This window comes from Corvus cornix, chromosome 4, assembly GCF_000738735.6.
Source record: "Corvus cornix cornix isolate S_Up_H32 chromosome 4, ASM73873v5, whole genome shotgun sequence".
In the NCBI taxonomy this organism is placed as follows: Eukaryota; Metazoa; Chordata; class Aves; order Passeriformes; family Corvidae; genus Corvus; species Corvus cornix.
The window spans coordinates 65,287,501-65,303,699 of record NC_046334.1 but is presented as its reverse complement, the minus strand read 5'-3'; the positions used below and the strand labels follow the sequence as shown (position 1 = coordinate 65,303,699).

The 16,199-nt window shown below is 42.2% G+C and overlaps 1 protein-coding gene and 1 long non-coding RNA gene across 8 annotated transcripts in view; one reads left to right on the top strand and one right to left on the bottom strand.

Moving 5' to 3' along the window:
• The window catches only part of NSD2 (nuclear receptor binding SET domain protein 2), a 99,703-nt gene that overhangs the window by 9,528 nt on the left and 73,976 nt on the right, over positions 1 to 16,199 (top strand). For 3 of the 6 annotated variants that reach the window (XM_039551051.1, XM_039551047.1, XM_039551052.1), the window contains exon 1: positions 15,289 to 15,434. The exons of the other annotated variants lie outside the window; for them this stretch is intronic. The gene's annotated coding sequence lies outside the window, so the exon portion shown is untranslated. Of the gene's footprint in view, positions 1 to 15,288; positions 15,435 to 16,199 lie in introns of those variants that run through there. 6 annotated transcript variants of the gene reach the window in all.
• On the bottom strand, positions 502 to 15,819 carry LOC120409907. 2 transcript variants are annotated; one of them, XR_005601768.1, is made up of 3 exons: positions 15,763 to 15,819; positions 14,409 to 14,487; positions 502 to 1,675 (listed from the first exon to the last, which is right to left on the bottom strand). It is a non-coding gene; the product is annotated as an uncharacterized LOC120409907 (long non-coding RNA). The 2 variants fall into 2 exon arrangements; XR_005601769.1 differs by lacking the exon at positions 502 to 1,675 and adding an exon at positions 11,593 to 11,776.

Sequence of the window (16,199 nt, the reverse complement as noted above, 5' to 3'; positions counted from 1 at the left end):
TCAATATTGTCCAAATGAAAAATGACAGATGTGGTTGAAAGAAATTTTTAGGACAGGCTTTGATAATATATTTCTCCAGTGATAGTAGGCATCATATTAATCATTATATCTTACCTTTCTGTTTAAAACTTTGAATTACCTAAATAAAACAACATGAAAGACATTGTGCTCCAATCCAAGTATTTTCCAGGTTCCTGGAGGCACTGACCTTTTTCTCAAATCACTGTGGTAAATGGTGTTCCACAGAAGTCACTAATTAGAACCCCAAGAGTCTTTATTATGTGCAAATAGGTATCACAAGGAGAATGAATAAAATGAAGATAAATTGGAATTCTATTGAAGCAAAGTAAGATCACAGATTATTTATTGTGAGCAAATTCTGCTCCTAGAAACACCTATGCAATGCATATATTTACATTATTTTGTGAAATAGCAGCATACAAAAATAATTTTTCAATGCAGCATATCATCAAGTTATTTTACGAACATGGGTATAAAAATATTGTAGCTTTTCCTCCCTTCATAACTGAGTTGTCAATATAACTAATTTCATTTCACTGTAATAAAGATGAAATGAATTCCAATCCTTCTCCTGTATCAGTTACAACATAATTTTATTCAGCTGAGACGTTTCATAAACCTGCTAAGGTAAGAACTGCAGACAGTGCTGAGGCAGGATGTGGAGGCAGGGAAGAGGTACTGCAGAAGAAATTTACAGGTTTTGTTTCTACCGTTTTCCTTGCATTGATGTACAGGACAAAAAGAATTCAGTGACTATCAGCTTTCAAGACTAGCTTATAGAGCTGACAGTAAGAGAATGTTCTTTTGCATCCAAATTGAGTACATTTGTTCTAGAATTTATTAAGACACTGTAAACAAAGAAACTTACAGTGCCACATCCTGTTCTTTATTTAGGTTGGATGAAGGCTTCATTTGGCATTATGGAAGCTAGAACGACTACACTGGGCTAAAGCAAGGGGGCCTGTGAGTGCCTTTATGCAATCTCTGGTCATAGCCAGAAATGAGTGCTTAAGGAAAGAGTATGAGAAATAGGGTGAGCAGAGAGCGTTGCTGCCTGTGCTGCCTGCAGCAGTGTCTTGTATTTCATCACTGCTGATAAACACACAGAGAACGGAGTCTGGTGGTCTGAGCACAGAGCTGGGAGCTATGAATCCACTGTTTCAGTCCTGCCTCTGTCACCAAGGTTACTTGTACGTTGCTGTGTCCCAGCTCGTGTGTGCTGGTGGCAAACCCGCCTTCAAGCCTCTGCAGTGCAGAGGCACACACAACCCGTGCTCACGTAGCCACACTCACATTCAGTTTGGTTTTGGTCAAGTCTGGTATTATGGAGAGATTTCTTCCTCCCTAATGAGCTGCTTAACAGCTGTGATTGTTTCCTGAAGAGCTGCATAATATCCCAGTGCATTTCTTACTGTGCCCCTTTATCTCTTGCCCATTTCTTCTGGCTCCTCTGTTTTTCACATGGTTATCATCACTGGCCTTTGTGGTTCTTGTGCTTTGTCTTAAGCTTGTCATCCCTCAGTTCCTACACTCGGGAACAGCAGGCTCGGTGCAGTGTAAAAACTCTGCAGATATTTTCCCTGTGTGGCCCAAGTTCAGGTCAATCCATCAGGTAGCACAGAGAGGCTGAGTCTTTCAATTGTCCCTGCTGAAGCTGCCAATAAAAAGGTGATGCTGTTAGATGCCCAGTAAAACCAGAAAGATAATGTTGAAGGCATCTCCTTAAAAATCCCTGTTAAAAATTTTGTTTAAAAGCTATGTTTCACATTGCTTCAGGGCTAACTGCAATTCCCAGCATGATGAGATTGCTCCTGAATGGATCCTCAGAAATCGAATCTGTCAGCTGCAGGCCCACTTCTGGTGAGCTCAGAGTTTCATCATTGCTCCTGGAAGTCTGTCACCTCCTCCTCCACAACCATCATTTGTTGGGGTCTCCCCCCCTGCCGTGGGTCCTGGGAGAGGGGCCCTGGGGGGAGACACGGGGTTTCCCTGGCCCTGCCCTCGTTCCCTTTTGGTTGTTTTGTGTTCCCCTGCGCGGGCAAGGACCCTCAGGTCCCGTGATTGCAGCAGTTCCTCGGCAGAGCCCCGGCCATGTGGCTGGAGAAATAAACACCTCTGAAACATCTATCAAGAATCCGTCCATATATATTTCTTTTCCACGGGCCTCGTTGTCTGATACACGTGTTGCAGTATCTGCACTGTAACAATCGTTCCTACATCCATTCGTCTACCATCCCTTCAGAAACAAGTGGAGGACTGCAAGCTCCACACTCAGGGCACTACTCAGAATATCACAATGCAGGCAGGCAGATAAGGAGTTGTCAGAATTCCCTTTTCCATTTTTAACCTTGCAATGGAGAGCCTTTACCAGTGTGATACCATTGGGGATTTCTGTAAGCTGACTCAAGATTGCTGGATTGAAGGGCAGATTTGAGGAATTTCTCCCCAGATCCTTGCACCTCAGGTTGAATAGAACCCTGGAGAGCTCCTCCTCCTCCCTGTGGCCTCCAGCTGTGCTTCTGTGCAGGGCAGGGGTGCACAAGAACTGGAGGAAGCCACATGCAAATCAGGGCTGAGTGGTAACCAAATATGTCTGACCGGGGGGAAGCTGGTGGGAAGTGCAGAGCTAGTCAAAGGGAAGGGAGCAAATAGACTGGAACATACAGGCCCTGGAGTATTGGCACATCAGTGGAGGGCTGTGTATAGTAAAAAAATAGAGATATGCATGTTTTAGCAATTTCCCCAGGGTAAAGTGAGTAGGAGTGTGTTCAAAGAGTAGTATTTGCTTTATACTGTCCTGTGAGCACAGGTTCAATATATACATTAGGATGTACATATACGGTGTCTGTTTGATCAAGGAATTTAGACAATAACCTGAGTAATTGGCAGCATACACCAAATCCCATCAGTCTGATCCCAACGCCAAGTTCCTTCTCAGTGTTACAATTTCACAAGCAATTAAAATGGCTACTTAGCTACGTTATGTTATTACAAGCAACATCACTTGTCAAGTATTTTAAGTAGGAAAAGTGATGTTAGTTGTTATGCATTACTACCCAGGTAAAAATCACACCCCCATGTTAAGCATGCACAACAATATACTATTAACCTGTTCAACATGTTAGCTTGGAAGAGTGGTATGTTTTTCTTTTACATTTCTACTACAAGCCCTTTGCTATTACTTTGCTCATTAAATTTTTTTCTGCTATAAAGAGGATTCAACGATTTTTCAAACCAGCCTCATTCCTAGAATGCTATAATTTGACAGTTTCAAAACTTTTCAACTCAGACCCTTGCATATATGTCATATATCGCATTGCAGATTTCATCCAGTAGTCGAAAATGTTCTCTGAATGCAGTATCATCTTATCAGTATTCCAGCACCATAAGCTTTCTCACTGCAAGCAGAGGACTGTTCATTACAATGAAACTGAAAATGGAATAACTGAAGGATTGATTTATATGACCTTCACTCAGGAATGTTCTAATTTTGACATAATCTCTCTGACTGAAATCCTAAACACTGTGTGATTTTGATTTATTACTCTTAAAAGAAGGAGCCTGGATCTATATATCAACAGAATACCTGGCATGAAGAAGAGTGGTGCAAAAGCCCAGAAAGACTGCAAGAAAATGCAGATTGATCATGTGACTTTACTCCAAACATTGTCTCAGCCAGCAAATCCATGAACGGGGCTGAAAGCAAGTGGAAAAACATTATGCGGATGTTTTCACAAATCCACTCTGTCACTCGGAAATCTCTCATGATTATATACATTTTATAGCAAAGATAAGAGCATGTTAGTAAGTTCAAGCATGAAACAGTCTGTTTACTAAAGGCTGCAGGAAATGTTTATTAAACCAGCTAATTTATGGCAAAACAGGGCCAGAACTTGATATACTCCACAAAAGGCTGCTTTACCAGGCAGCTGTTTCCCTCCCACACCAACAGTGTAACCCACTCTGTGCTATTCTGTCCTCACATCCGCTGCCATGGGAGCCAGGAGAAGGCTTACACAGGGGTATGAGGGCACGGTGGACCTGACTGCTCACAGGTGAAAGCTAGAGCACACAGTGCTCTACAGTGTGCTGCTTAAAATTAACAGCTGATATCTTTAAAGCAAAGCAGCTGGATCTACATCAAGTAGAGTCTTCTTGAATTGAAAGGTGAATCAGGCTGGTTGTTACCTCTTGGATTTTTTTGGTGAGGTAAAGAGAGTAGTTAGAAGAAAGAGCAGATAGAAACTACTCACAACAAACTGATTGATAAATGTACATTAAAAGCCCACTGAACACAGTCTTAATGCCTTGCAGGAACTGAAATCAACAGGTCATTTTTAAGCAGACTAACAAAAAGAAATCTGCCCTCCATCCATGCCTTTTTTCTGTTCTTAAATGTTTGGTGAAATGAATTCTTGCCTCCTTCCCTCCCACACACTCAGCTCACAGTTCCCACTTAGCCATTTCCCAGTCCTATTTTAGACAAATCTTTATCTTATCATGCTTCTCCTGCAAATCCTCCTCTAGAGCACTTAACATCCTCTTCTTTCATAAAATCCACCTTTTACAAGTGGTACCTAATCAGTCTTACTTTATCCTAGCCAGGAAATAGAAGGGTTTATTTTAGGAAAAAATTATTGTTATTCAGTGAATTTTGTGGCTGGTATGAATTGTTTAATTCTAGGAGATGGTAGTCTCCTCTATGCAGGAACATTTGTCTGCTTCACTGCACTGCACAATGCATATTATTCTCACCTATGAATGGGCCTGTTCCTTACTACTTCCAAAGATCAAACATTACACAGTTCCTCCAGTATGGAGCTACAGCCTGAGCTACAGCTACTGCAGCCACTGTAAAAGCACGACAGCCTCAGAAAAATTATTCCTTCCTTCCTGAATATGTTAGAGTGGATATACCAGGAACTAAATTTGTGCTTAGGGATAGCAGGAAGTGCCTGATTCTTTTTATGTACTTGCAGAAAGGGAGAAAAAAATAAAAGGAAAAAAGGGAAAAGGAGGTGATAAAAAGGAGAAGAGAAAAAGATAAAAAGAAACTAGAGACTTGAGTGGAATCATATCTAGGACATTTATTCCCTGAACTATATGGAGAATTTCAAAATAATAAAGTATTTATATAAAAAACTGTGTACTACTAGAATGACATAAAATTTTGTAAGCAGCAGACAAAAGAGAAAAAACCCTGTGAATATTACTTCTGTAATCAATTAGCATCATAGTGGAATATGGTGCGTATCAACATGTAGAAATACAATGCAGAATAGTATTTGATTTTTTGGACAAGAAAACTTAACATATAAGCCCAGTTCTGCAAACCAATCCTGGCATACTTGATTTTCAGCATGAGCTGTTTATTGAATTCTCAAATGAATGTATTTATTGTTAGGAAAACCAAAACAGCAGAGGAAGTAATATAGTCCTAGATTTCCCAATGGTGAATTAATTAGCGGAGTCAGTTCTGGCCTCAGCCTGGTATCTCATCCACCAGACAACACTCACTTCCCAGTCTAATGACAGATGATTGTAAAAGCTTAACAGTGTTTTGCCAGTGCTGGTAAAGCTGATAGGGATGGGAGTGATGGGAGCTTGGTATCTTCCTCAACCACTGGCAAACTATTCAGTATGAGAGATTAAGAACTACTTTATTAGGATGATTATCATTACCCTCAACAACTATAAAAAGCTCCAAGTCAAGTGGTTCTGACTCACTTGTTGAAGGGTAATACCATCTGTGGAGGAAATTCTGGGTATGGGCTGTCACCAGTGGCTAATCCCCCTGGAACAGGTGCACAGAAGTTTGCCAGTCCCACATCACAGCAGGGCTGGGAGCCAGGGCATCCAGCTCATAAAAGAGATGCCCACTGGAAAGGAGGTGAAACAAAAGAAGAAAGGGCCTGTCTTCACATTTCTCCTGAGTGGCTTCCACTTGTAAAGTTTTGGTGCCTAGAAGAATTTGGAAGCCATTCTCCACTCAGTGTACCCTACTTGTCCTTTCCCAATAGCCAGTTCTCCTGGGCCAGAGCAGCAGCTCATGAGTGAAACACTTCTGCAGACAGTATGTTTGTAATTGTAAATTCTACAGATTCTCTATAAACTGGTGACTTAATATTTTAAAACATTCCCTAGAATGCCTAAATAGCAGATCAGTCCAACGTGATTAAGGTCAAAAAACATTTATTGAGTCCATTCAGGACAGAAGGCAGAAATATTGCAAAATTGACTTTCAAATGAATGAATAAGGAATACAGACTCAAAATCTCAACTCTGGCAGATGCTGAACCCTGTGTCATTTGATCTAAAGTAGCACTTGGGTGTCTGAGTAGGTCTGCTGAAACAGAAGTAAACCTTCCTCAAAAAGATTGTTCAGCTAGTCCAAATTGATAGCTTCTGAGTAAGAGAAAAACATTTTCTTACATTATAAGTAATACAAAAAAAAGCATAAAGTCCTTTCACTGAATAAGATACACCTATTAAAAATTACATGTTGCAGAGTTAGAAAGGACCCTATAATCAGACCTGCACTAGACAGACTAAAAGACTTCTTAAAGGGATTTTTTTTTCAATCTGTAATACAACACACCTTTCAATATAATATTCCTGTCCAATTAAAAGAATTCCATTGATGGAAAGTCTATCATAGTTTTATTATGTTTACAATTTATTGTAAAGTTATTGTATTCATTATTAACCTGAGCTGTAAAAAATGTTAATAGTAGTAATTATTAAACTTGAGAACAATGCAAAAAAAGAAAAAGCAAAAAAAGAGGGAAATGAAGCTGATTAAATGTCTGGCTCCCATTGATTGCCAATAGCTGCTAGTGTTAAATTAAGAGGTTATTTTATTGTCCTCTGCAGCTAAGCTCAGCCATGCTCCATTCAATAACCAATAATTTATGTCTTTGAGTTAATAATAATTACAATAAAAATATTCCCCATTTTCTGTCATGCTGTGTTTATCTTAGGATATTAACACAGCAATCCAAATACAACACGTAAAACTCCCTCAGGGTTTTCTTTCTCACATCCCAGACCTTCTGTTTCTTTATAAGCTTTAACAGCCACAGTTAGAAGAGATATAAATAGTCTGAAGCACAAGAGAATCTCTCTTCCCTGACAGAATCTTTATTTACAAGCTCTACAAACCTAAGCAGGTCAAACAGTCCCTTGCTGGCAGGTTAATAAGGCCCACCTGCCAAATAAACCCACCAGTGAACTCCACAGGGCCTACATAAATCCAAAACGCTTGGAACAAGACTTTTTCCCTAGGAATCATACTGAGATGGGATGCTTATAGTTCAAAAGGGAGTCATCTCTCAAACTCCAGAGTGCTTATCTGCCTGGCACATACACATGAGTGTGCAAAAGGTTTGGAAAAACCAGGGCTCTTACCTTTAGAAGCCATCATTATTTAACGTTTACATTTCAATATTGCTTACAGGACACCTACATGCTGAGGGCTCCTGTACTGGTGCCATATGAACATGTAAGGCTTTATAAGTCTCTGCTCTTTGGACTTTTTAAAAGGCAAGTATAGTTGGGTCATAAATTAAATCTTTAAAATTATTCAAGACTTAACGTACAATTAATTTGCCTATAATGCTATGAAAAGAAAATGAAAGAATACGATAACTGGTTATTTAAACCAACCTAGAAATTAATTCTCAGAAGCCAAAGTAAGTTTTTAAATGAATATTGACAATTATCGAAGTGGAATTCCGTTCTGAGACATAAGCTGTTCAAACATAACTCTTGGGTAAATGTTTCCCATTGAATCAATGACTTCTTTATGTTCTTTCCTGAATCAGCTAGGCCCAGCAACTATACCAGTGTGAGCACATCCACAGACTTCTGAAGAGGTCCACTCACTATGTTTATATTGCATTGTAAAAAGCATCTCCAAAGCATCCTTCAGATTTCTATTTGCTGTTTGTACAGTCAGCAAAGTGGTAAATTCTGAGAGCACACCTCACTGTTTTTTAGGATGGCACCAGGCAGCTGAAGGCAGACAATGAATTGTAGCTGGCCAGCAGAAGCTCTCTGGCTCAAAACACTAAAGCAGAACTCGTGATCCACTCATGAAGGGAGCTGGTTTACCTTTTTGCACCAGGCTGAGAACTGCAGCAGTGCCTGAGCTGATTCACAAAGAGATAAACGTCCCAGCCTTAGAGGTGGCAAAGGTAATCAGGAAGGGCAATACGCAGCTGGAGCAGCAGCGTGTGTGTAAGGGGTAGGGATCACAGGTGCCACTCTAATGAGCCAGAGAACAGCTGATGAAGTTCTTTAATTTACTGTGAGGGACTTGTTCCTGGAGGTCTACAGTAGGCTACACCAGAGTCCCCACAGGCACTGGGCAGTACAGCTGAAGTGGAACATGCATGATTGGGGCTGCAGAGACTACTTATTGGTAAGTACATCTATTTACTAGAGTGATTCCAAATATAAGTCAAATGTAACAGTTTTACCAGTGTAGGTGAAGTAAGGAACACACGTACAATGCGCATTTAAGATGGTATGTTGTGGCAAAGCACTTAGTTGCACTTTGAAGGCCTTGAATGCCTTCCCTTGAAGGCTTTGAATGTCAGATTACCAGAGAGAACGTTCAGTTTCAGGATCCTGGTACTGCAGCTCCTGGTTATGTTATCAGTGGTGTACTTTTAATAGGAGGCAAAAGTACCTCTTTTGGGCCCTCTTGAAGCACCTTCTGGGGTGAGACAGAAGTTGGGGCATTGATTCACAGACTCCTTGATTCTAAATGCCATTTAAGTGCCTATCACCTTCTGTGGAACCAGTGCAAACAGTTTATTCCTGCTTTGAAGAAGCAGCTCAGGCCCAGAAGATGCATATAACATCAGCCCTTCAGAAAATACTACATGGCCAGTTGCTGTAGTAATTGCAAAAGGAGGAGTGTTCAATTCCCAGTGGCTTGTGTCCATGGGAATGATGCTATTCTTAGCAGAGTGGTACTACAACCATGCCCAGCTTCAGCGTGAGACAACAGAGAATGGGTGAATCTTCATGTAGGCAGTGTTCTACACCCTGGCCAAGCCCAGCACCTCTTCTCTGCTGGGTACATTCTTCATTTGAATCACAGTTAAATTCAGCTGCTGTAAATGCAGCTGAGACAGCCCAATGTTTTTCTGCTATTTGTAAACTGGATGCAGGTTTGGCACTGGAGCCAGAACTGCCTCCGCAGGGTCATGGCTGTGTGTAGGGTTGAGCTGCTGACAGTGGAGCACAGTCTGAGTCCTGCAGGCAGCCCAGCAGCCCCTTGCTCCCTGCCAGGGCTGGCTTACCAAGCAGGAGCTTCTCAGTGCTGCACAGGCTGGCACTGCGCACGCTCTGCCTCATTAACAGTAATTGAAGCGAGCAAACAGAGCTTACAGCAGTGAGCATATCCAGCTCGAGTGTAAGAACATTGTAAAAAGCGCAAGAAACACATCCCACTCCTTTCAGTTTTCACACCAGTGACAGCACAGGTGATAATTTAGCAGATAGGCCTGCATTTGCAAACCTGCTCATCCTGTGCCTCACATCCAGTTGTTTCAGCCCTCATTTGTCAAGTACATTTGCACATATTCAACACCAATGTAAAACAAGTGCTAAGCATCTTATATAAAGTCTCCAAACAGTTCTTGAAATTAGTGGATATTTCTGAGAATGCCTGTTAGTGAGCATTTTTCTCAAGGCATATATACTGAGTAAATAGGATATGATCACAGCTACAATTTCTCAGTACAGGAAATTGCCAGTCACCAGCATAATTAGAAACAGTTCATATGATCAAATTAATCATTCAAAAAAGAGCAATTACTGTTAACAGAATAATGGCATGCCTTAAAAAAGAATGAAATTAACCTTTAGGACCGACATAGTTACCCTCACCACTCTGTACTGAGGCAGAAAAGATTAATATATGTGCGAAATAAAACACTGCATTAGCATCTGCTGAAAACAGTAGTAGCATTATCTATCTGGCCTATTCAACCCTTAACAAACTTTATTCTTCGGCATCAGCAGAGAGTGGAAATATCAATAGTCACTTCTCTGCCAAAATGAAAAAAACCCCACTCTTCAAGACTTCCATTGCTATATAACTTACCACATTGTGATTATCACTGACCAATAATTACATGAAGATTAAATGTAAGTCAGCAATTTGAAATGCAGAAGAATTTAACATTCAAACCTACATTACAGCTCCTCGAAAGCTAAGACTTAGCTTGTTAAGGCTAAAGCTTAACTCTGTAAGATCTAGAAATGCATACCAAACACATTGCAAAAAACTGTATTTTTGCTCTGCTGTGCTAAACATTATTTCTGATTATAAATGTATTTTGAAATTTATACTTCTCAGTGAGATTATGTTTAGCAACACAGTAACATACTATGCTATCAATAGATAGCAGAGTTAATATGTTTTGAATGCTCAAGCTGTGTGTTTCTACGTAGATTAGATTTATTTAATTTAAACATTGCTGACATTCAGAATAAAGTCATACTGATGTTGAAGATAATTAAAGACATATAACTTCTATAGATAAATTTATTGATTCACTGAAGTTACTTATACCAAGCTGAAGCATGTTAGCTGCTGAGAACTCGTATACAGATGGTTTTTATCATCCCAACACTGGAAAACAGCAGGGACATGCTCTTCAGTTTTCCTTTCTCCTGGCCTCTGTCTTGCCCTGAAGATGTATCCCACTCCCTCATGTCTTCAACTTTCCTTTTGCTCCCTCAATTACACTTCCATTCCTTCTGCTCAGCACAAATGATGCAAACACAAATAGGTATTTGCAAGAAAAGTGACATTTATTCCCTTCTTTTCCTATCTGAAAACATACCTAGTAACACAGGCTGGTGTATAACTCATAGTATGAAGAGCATTCACATTTAAGTGTGTTTTTTCATCAGGTAATCATATTTTACTCTGATCAGCATTTAAGCAATAAACTGTAGCTGCAGTTAAGATGTCCCTCATTTGGACAGAGACTAATTTTGTTTCAAATTCTCAAAGTAGATTATTTTCTTTTTCCCAAGGAATCAACTTTCTTTTAAAAAATACTGTTACTCCATTTTTAAATGGGATTACACAAGAAGTCTGAAAAGCCTGTACCTTCTCATTTTCAAGATAATTTAAAAGTGATTCTAATACACATCAAATTTTTCAAGTAACCATTTTCAATGAATTTTCATTCAAATTAATTAGCAAATGTATGTCTAAGTTCTCTAGAACACATTTACTACTACTGTTTTATGATGACTATGGTACACTTGATATAGTTTGAAACACTGATTTTAAATTTCATATTTCATTCTCTCTTAATTCTAGATCAGCAGCTTGCCATGTCCATATTAAACAGTATGCAATATGCTGCATGGTCAAAGACAAACACATACATGCTGGTTTTTCTTAACAGTTGTGATGAAACCTGGACTGAAGATCAGTGTCTCTGTCTAGCTATACCTAACATAGCTAAGGATAGGTTCAGACAGGTTGAAAACAATGATTACTCTGTTAATCCAAAGAAAAAGCATGGACTGCTGGCAAAAGTCAGTGCACAGGTGATGGGCTGACAGCATGAAAGTGTCACAGTGATAGTAGGGATAACACTGAGCAGGTATTTCTGCATCAGTGCTACACCAAAACAGGACAATGGGCAGCATTAACTTTACCAGTGTATTCACAGCTTGAACTGTAATGTCTTCAGTGTTCACCCCCAATACATGGAGAAGTCTGTGAAACAAAAAAACATCTATAGATTCTACATGGGCTAGTACAGGCCTTATCTTATTAAACACCTTAGTACAATAAACACTACAAACATGCTGTGCTGCTCTACGAATTTGGGAATATCTGATTAATACATGGACTACACTCATGTAACTTCAGCTTAACACTGCTTTGAGTTAACATTGCCACCAAGATAATCTGCATTCAGGAAAATACATACTAGACAGATTATGATATAAAATCCTAAAAAAAATAAAGAAGGGTACAAGAAAGAAATTTAGAAAGCAATCAATCCTTAGCATCCATACAGGAAAGAAATGTAGACACGAGGCTCCTGCCACAGAGATCTACAATGAGATTAAACTGACCAAACTCTCCAAGGAGGGAGCTCTGCACTGTTACACAGAGCAGTGCCACACACACACTGCTTGTTCCTGAGCTCTGCCAAACCGAGGAACTACAGCAGTGCAAGGCCTTGGCTTGTCCAGCACTAGCTGTCCCTGTGGCAGCAACAAAACAAAACTTCCTTCATCTTCAGAATTCCAGTACATCCTAGCACATGCCTAAAACCAGGGGCACTGACTTCAGTTATTGCTGAATAAGTGGTCTTGGAAAAGTGCTTGAATTGCAAATTATCTTTCGGCCTAGTAACTACTTGATAATCTCCAAAATATTTATATATTTCTAGGACAGTATGCTACCACTACATTTATTTAAATGCCTTTGAGTTGAACAGAGCGATATCGTGATACTGTTTAACACAATATAAAAGTTGAAAGTAAGAAGCAATAAAATTTTAGATACCAAATGAAACAAGAATCACTAATAAATGAGTACTTTTATCTGCTCTAGTTGTGCATCTTTGATATTTCTTGGATAGGCCGTTGAAACCAAAACTGTTAAAAAATATTGGCTAATTTAAAATCACAAGGAAATATAATAATGGAAAAACAAAATCTCCAAGAGGTTCAGCCTGGGAAATTGTGACTACTAGAAACTGATTAGAGGATGTTTCCTTCAGCTCCTTCAAAGCCATCGCTCAAGTGTAATGCAGCATGCCTGTGATTTGTCAGCACAAGCTCGTTCTGCACTGCATGTACATTTACACCTTGAGAAGTTAAAGCTTTTTTGAGCTCAGTTTTCAGAACTGTCATATAACTATACACCCTTGCAAAGGACCAGCCTCTTTATATACTGCTGTGGAAAAAATAGGTATCTTTATTACCACAATAAGAGCTCAAGGAAACGGCTAATTGTTTTGAAAATTAAAAAACCTGCAAGCACAGTTTTTATTTAAAGGGTCAAGATGTTGGACAAGTTTGCACCAGTGTCTATCTACAATATAAAGTAGTATTCCAGTTAAAGGTGCTAACTCCCAGCATAAGCTTTCCTGGAAATCTGCATGGTGGGTCTATCAGGAGGTAATTACACAGTTGCAAATTTTGGTCTCATAGACAAGGCCAGTGATCTACAGGAATTGTAAGGCCTAAGGAAGATTTGTCACCTTGACCATGATAACAAAATCCTTCCACTTATACCTTAAAGAACTGACACAGAAGGCAAACATAGGAACTGTGTTATCTGTAGGATATTATGCATTAGTGATAAGTGCAAAATGAAAATCTGTTTCTCTTTTGTAAGTCATATGTAAAGATGAATTTTTATCATTGGGCCTGCACACAGAATTTATTCCCAAGAGAACATAGATAAAGCGTTTGTATCATGCCAACTATTCATAATTACGTTTCTCATTGAAGTTTGGGGTTTTGGGGGGCAGGGAATAGAAAACACCCCTGCATACATGGCATGCTTTGTACTGTAGTATGTTAGCGTTATTGTTCAACTATAGAAGAAAAGCAAGCCTGTGTATTCCATTATGTAAACAACAGGATTCACGTACTTGTACTTCTATATATTTGTATTCATACTGGCATCTCTATTTTTAATTAGAAAGGATCTTTAGTTTTGCTGTGACTGCATTTAACTGAATGTTAGAAAGGAAGCTGGATAAAACTGTCATGACTCTTAATCCAAATTAGGTACTTTAAAATGTAATGGCGCTTTATCTTTCTCTTTAGTGCTGTAAACACTAACATTAGGGAGCTAAATCTTGTTTGTCTAACACCTTGAAGATACTGTATTTTTTTTTTTTTACAGAAAGGCTGTAAAACAAGTTAAAGTACCTTTATCACTACAGACAGATCTCCTCCAGCCACCTTCAGTTTAATCAGACGATTAAGATTTTCATTACTAAGTACTTAGCACTAAATTCACACTGTTCCACTTCTAACTGCCATGCAGCCACCATTAAACACTCACCTAAAAACATCAACAAACTTTAACATCTGAAAGTAAATTAAGGATTACGTTAAAAAAAAAAATAGCCAGAGCCCTTCTGCAACAGATGGCCTAATTTCACCATTATCCATGAAGTATGATGCTGGTGTGTTCCCCTCCCTCAATTATCATCTGTTTACCTTTGGCAGGAGTTGTGACAGGTCCGTAGTTACCAGGTTAATACAGTATCCATAGCACCGAGGAACTTTATTCTCTGCCTTGTACACAAGCACAGGTTCTCAGTGCTCCACAAATCCTTTATTAACCCATTGAAAGCTTGAAAAAACCTAGCCATTACCTGCTTTACATTATCTGGTGCAACGGTTCATGAGAATATTTGTTCCTATTGTAACATGACGGCTGTTTAACAATTTGACCTAAGGAAAAAAAAAAAGAGAAAAAGAAAAAAGCTATGTTTTCAATTGGCAAATTGCAAGCACATGTACTTATTTTGATGCAAGCGTAAAAAAAATAAAATAACCGAGGCCATACTTCCAGAAGAGACAGCCCAGATAATTCGCAGCCAGGCACACTTCGGCTCTTACAACCATTCGACAGCCTCCAAATTGTGTGCAGTTGTAAGGAAAGTCAAAACATTTGGCTTAAATCAGGATTTTCAGAACGCGCACGTGTACAGTGGCTGATGCCAGCGGTGAGGAGAGCACTTTTCAGCCGGCCAGGAGGAGATAAATAGTAATACAAAAGATATTTAAAACGAAACATTTTTTACCAACCTCTGTATATTCCCTTATGGGGCGGGGCAGGGGGAGGGGGGGGGTAAGGTTAACTCGTTCTTGCGCGCCTAGGGACGGCTCACGGCCAGCATCCCCATACCCCAGGGGAGGTAAATAATAACAACAACATATTTTTTAAAAAGCGTTTCCCACCGGGGTGGGCGGGCCCTGGACCCGCTCTCGCCCACCTGGAGGCGGCGAACCAGGCTCCCCCGAGCGGGTCTGGCCCCACCTCACCCCGTGGCCTTCCCTCCCTTGGCAGCCGGCGTTCCCTTTCTGCCGGGCGGCCCCGCTCCCGGCCCCGTTCCCGGCGGGCGGCGCTCCCGGCGGCCGCGCGTGCGGGCGGCTCCGCGCGGGGGGATTTGAAACGGCCGCTCCGGGGGCCGCGCGGCGGCGGCGGCCAATCAGCGCCGCCGATTTTTCGCGCTGGTTCTGGCCGGAGGAGGGGGCGGGGCCGCCGCGCAGGACCCGCCGGAGCCGCCGCCGCCGCTGTTGCCGCTGTGTCGCCTCGGCTCCCGCTGCTCCCCGGCACCGAGATACCGCCGCCGCCTCGCCCGGCTCCCCGGGGAGAAGGATGCGCTAGGGCACAGGTCGGTAGGCCGGGAGCGCGGCTGGCTCTTCCCCGCGGGAAGGGAGAAGGCACCCGGGGCACGTTCCCGCAGGCCCCGGGCGGGAGGCGGGAGCGGCGGCGGCGAGGCTCGCCCGCCCGCGGGGATGCTGCCGCCCGGCCCCGCGCCTCGCCGCGGGCACCGGGAGCCCCCTCCCGGGCCAGGACCGCGGGCCCTGCCCGGCAAAAGCGCAGCGGAGGCGGCGTGGGGGACGAGGGGTTCCGTGGCGGGGCATCCGCGCCCCACTGCCGCCCCGGCGCTTCCCCCGGGGACTCCCCCTCCGCCGAGGCTCCGCTCCCCTCAAACTTACCGTTTCCATCTGCCCGGGCAGCCCGCAGCTCCCGTTTCCCTCTTCCCCAGAGAAGGGTTTTTTTGTTCGCTCCCCCCTCCTCCCCCCCGCTACCTGGCCCTCGCTGCGGGGCCGCGGGTCCCCCGCCTGCCCCTCGCCCCCCCCGCCCGGAGGCTGCCGCAGGATTTGTGCCGCTGGCTGGGCCTGACTCTTGGGTGGCGGAGGAGCGGAAAGGAGCGATGCCGAGCCGGAGTCCCGGCTGTTGCAGCTTCATCCTTTCCCCCCTGACCGCCGCCGCCTCCTCCTCGGCGCTGCGGGAGGTCGGGGGCAGCATAAAGGGGTAAAGGAGAGGTGCCCACCCGTCCCACCTCCCTCCCCGGGGAATGGGGGATCAATCAGTGCAAATCAGAAAGAAAACCGGAGGGGGGGGGGACCCGACCGATGGGAAGGGGGAAAAA